This window comes from Orycteropus afer, unplaced genomic scaffold (genome assembly GCF_000298275.1).
Source record: "Orycteropus afer afer isolate SDZICR_OR568_19922 unplaced genomic scaffold, OryAfe1.0 scaffold00866, whole genome shotgun sequence".
Lineage (NCBI taxonomy): Eukaryota > Metazoa > Chordata > Mammalia > Tubulidentata > Orycteropodidae > Orycteropus > Orycteropus afer.
In genome coordinates, this window is record NW_006922453.1 from 548,440 (window position 1) to 553,445 (window position 5,006).

The window sequence follows — 5,006 nt, forward strand, 5'->3', positions numbered from 1 at the left end:
TTTGGTGGTTGTTGCATAAATTTGAATAATATTCATATTAACATGTCTTCCTTGTAGGCGTATGGATATTTTCCTATCACTGACAGCATTGTACTTCAGGACACATCTTGAAACATCCTTTGTGATGATGAATGCCATCCATTCCTCTTCAAACTGTCATTCCTGGCATAGTAGATCTTATGGTTGTATGATTCAAAATGGCCAAAACCCATCCATTTCAGCTCACTAATGCCTAGGATAGGGAGCTCTGGTAGCATAGTGGCTAAGGCACTTGACTACTAACCAGAAGGCTGGCGGTTCAAACCCACCAGCCACTCCTCGGAAGGAAGATGGGGCAATCTACTTCCGTAGTGATACTGCCTTGGAAACCCAAGGAGGGGTCGCTATGAGTCAGGTCCAACTCGACGGCACATAACAACAACTAACAACAATGCCTAGGACATCAATCTTTATGCATTTCATTTCCTTTTTGACAATTTCCAATTTTCCTAGATTCATAGTTCATACATACCATGTTCCAGTGATTAATGGATGTTTACAGCTATTTCTCCTTGATTTGAGTGGTGCCACTTCAGCAAATGGAGGTCTCAAAAGCTTTACCTTATTCGGATGAGTAAGGCTGGATTTACTTTGATGATGCAGCTCTTTCCCAGTCCTATTTTGAGAGCCTTCTAGCCTAACTGGACTATTCATAAAGTAGTACAGTTATGTATCAGACAGTGTTTCTTTGCTATTCATAGGTTTTTCCCTGGCCAATTCTTTGAGAAGTGGATGGCATTTCCTTCCTCCTAGTTTGTCTCAGTCTGTAAGCTGGGCTGACACCTGTGCACCATGTGCACCCCCCTGGGTTTGAAACAACAGTGGCTCAGCCTCAAGACTCACATGAACACGTCACCACAGTAGGAAAAACTGACAGACAAGTTTATCTTCCTGTTGGAAACCTCTCCTACCACTCTTACCTGGATACCTGTGGCTGACTCCTCTCTCTGTCCCGGCCCCAGGGCCTATTCCTTTCTTCTCTCTGGTTCTCCCGCCCTGCTGCTTTGGGCATGCTTGATTTTCCTCTCCTCACCTTGATCCCTGTGGCTCACTCCTCGTCTTTCCTGTCCCTGGGCTTACTCTTCCCCTCTCTCTGGTTCTCCCACCCTGTTGTTTTGGGAGAGACTGGGTTTCGGGTTGCTGTTCATGTGACCTAGAATTCTTCTGTACTTACAGAAGCTAACAAGTCCAAAGTTTTGGATCAAACATCAAACTGAAGACTTTTCCCGACTCTTGCAGCTGTAGGGACTGAGGAGCTCAAGGTTGGCAGGCAGCATACTGGCTGTTGACTCCAATGTGTGATGAATCCAAGATCTCCAGGGTGAACGGTGAATTGTTCTCTCACGGACAGTTTTAGGCAGCACAATAGAATCCTGAAACACAGAAGAAAGGAATATAGCTAGGAAAGCCAAATCTAAGTAATTCACTGCATCACAGGCCATCCCATGGCTTTTCTTGCCATTGTCCTTTATATATTTCAAAAATTAACAACCCATTCACAATCAGTTTAATAATAAGTACAACCATGAAAGTGTGTAATACAGCCACTTTATGCCTTTATCTCCACCCCTCATTTCATGTAGTCAATTTCTAATTTGTCCATCCCTATCAAACTAGTACTCAAGGAGACAAGTTTTTTTTTTTTTTTCTTTCTGAAGAATCTTCTGTTCTGGTTGGAACTGTATCTCAGACTATGTACAGGTTTCATATGAGTACAATTGAAGTATTCTGAAAGTCCCATTTTTTCCCATTATTCTCATAATTTTTTATGATCCCAAGAGTTAAATGTCTTTGCATCATTAACAAGTAAATGTTTTTCGGATATTCTCTGTTTTCAGTAAAGATGCACCTGATATGTCCTCTTCTGAATCTGGTTTGGATTTCTGACAGTTCCTTGTCTATGTACTGCTGCAAACATTCTTATCTTCTTCAAAATTTTATTTGCATGTGGTATCAATAATATTGATTGATAATTTCAGCATTCTGTTGTATCACCATTCTTCTGAATGAATACAAATAGAGATTTCTTATTCAATTGGCTAGGTAGATTTTTTGGCATAAATGAATGAGCACTTCCACCATTGCAATCCATTTGGTAAAATATCCAAATTGGTATTATGTACATTCTTAGAGACTTATTTTTCAACAACGTCTTCCATGAATCTTGGGCCTCTTCCTTTAGTATCACTGGTTCTTGATCACATTACCTCCAGAAATGTTTGAACATCACCCAGTTCCTTTCAGCACAATGAGTCTGTGTATTCCTTCCATTTTCTTTTGATGCTTCCTCCATTAATCAATATTTTTCCCATAAAACTTTCAGTATTGATCCTTGAAGTTTAAATTTTTCTTCAGTTCCTTCAGCTTGAGAAATGCTGAGCATGTTTTTCTCTTTTGGTTTTCTAACTCTTGGTCTTTGCACATTTCATTATAATACTTTATTTTGTCTTGTTGAGTTGCATTTTGAAATCTTCAGATCAGCTCTTTCACTTCATCATTTCTTCCATTTCCTTTAGCTACTCTACATTCAAGAGGAAGTTTTATAGTTTCTTAAAACATTAATTTTTGTTTTTCCTGTACTTCTCATCTTTTTAGTGACCTTTTAATTTCTTCATGTATGGTGTTCTCTGTGTCATCATACAACTTGTCTGGTCTTCAGTCATTAGAGTTTAATGCATAAAAACTATTTTTAAAATGGTCTCTAAATTTAGGTGGAACATAATCAACATAATAACTTGGTTCTTGTGGATTTGTTTTACTTTTCTTCACCTTCAACTTTAACTTGTATATGAGTAATTGATGGTCTGTTCTACAATTGGTCTTTGCCCTTTTTCTGAATGATGATATTGAGCTTCTCTATCATCTCATTTCACTGATGTCAGTGATTTATTTCTCATGTATTTTGTCTAGCAAGGTTGACACATATAGTCACTGTTTATGTTGCTGAATAAAGTATTCCCAATGAATAGATTATTTGTCATGAAAAGTTCTATTATTCAATCTCTATCATAGCTTCTTCATCAGTGTCATATTTTGTAAATTCTGTTGTTATTAGGTTTGCTGTGCTGGTTCTGAATTAAAGAAACCCTATGCACTGCAGAATAAAACAATGCCCAGTACTTCACTATTCTCATAATCTTTGTTGTAGCCAATTTGTCAATCTATCTCTTTGAAACTAACACTTTTTCTTTGAAAGTTTCATATTTCAATCACTATTAATTATCAATGCATCTTGACTGAACATTTGATCAGTTTCAGACTGCAGAAGTTGGTAAAAGTCTTTAGTTTTTTTCACCTTTGGCATTAGAGATTAGTGTGAAAATCTGAATAATAATCATATTAACTGGTCTTACTTTTAGGTATGTGAATATTAGGCTATCACTGACTGTGTTGTACTTGAGGATACATCTTGAAATTTTATTTTTGATGATGAATGGGATGCTATTCATCTTCAGTTTGTCATTCATGGCATAGTAGACCACATGCTTGTCTGATTTACTATGGCCAATACCAGTCCATTTTTGCTTACTCATGCCAAGAATCGATCTTTATGCATTTTCTTCCATTATTTTCAACTTTCAATTTTCCTAAATCCATACTTAGTACATTCCATGTTCTGATTATTAATGGATGTTTGCAGGTGTTTCTTCTTATTTTTATTCATCCCACACTAGTAAATGAGGGTCTTGGTTGATTTACTCCATCCACATCATTAAGGTTGACTCTAATTTGAAGATGAAACTCTTCCCTAGTCATATTATGAGTGCCTTCCATCATGCAGGATTCATCTTCTGGCACTATATCAGACAATATTCAACCACTATTCTTAAGGTTTTAACTGGTAAATTTTTTAAAAAGGAGATCTTAAGGTCCTTCTTCCTAGTCTGCCTTATGCTGGAAGCTCTGCTGAAACCTGTACACCTTGATGACCCTTCTGGAATTTGAAAATACTGGTGGCATACTTTCTAGTATAATAACACATTGTAAGCCATCACAGTATGACAAATGGACAGACAAGTTTGTTTTAGGGTGACATCATTTTGAAAAAACATTGTAAAGGTAAATAGTGACTATCCAGAGAAGGGGAGACTTATTATTTTCCAGTTATATTGCTTTACTCTGTTTTTGTTTTATCCCCCAAAATAAATTTAAAACAAAAATCTATTTTAGAGATTATAAAGCTTGTATCCAGCAGTGAGAGTGTGGTATTAGCATGCATTGCATTGTTTGCATAGTGTTGAATAAACTCCCTACATCAAAGAATAGATTTAGAAAGAACATTTAAACAAATATACCTTTTTATTTGCCAGATGAAGAATAATTGAAAGAGTAGTATTTCTCTATTCTGTTTTATTGGCATGTTTGAAGTTTTCTCCCTTGCATGCATTTTAAACCAAATATGGAAGAGATTAAAATAAGTACTATGATAACATTTATATTCCAAAGAATTATCAGTGAGAAATGATAATCCTAGATATTAAAATATAGAATTTTACTCCTTTGAAAGTCAGAAATGTATTGCAATAATATTATAAAGATTAAAGGAGAAGAAATAAGCACTGGAATTATCATCTTGAAAAAGTTCATGTTTATATCTGGGTATATAAACATAATACTGATATTTCTTGGTATTATAATTACAGTATCATAAGTTGCTGATATGTACTTTATTCTTGAAAGTTGAATACTTTTATAAGTAAACTACCTGATGATAGCATCACACTGGTTTACATTAAACAAAGTACTCTACACAAATGGACATAATAGACAACACTAGATCACCACTGTCTGTTACTTAGCTAATGAAATTCTAAGACAAATGCTTTTAATTAAAATATTAAGCAGAACTATACACTGTGACCACCCCTTCCTCCTCTACAGTCTGAAATTGACCAAACATGCAATCAGGATGTGTTAATTATCACTGGTGACTGGAATGCAAAAGTTGGAAACAAAGAAGAATCACC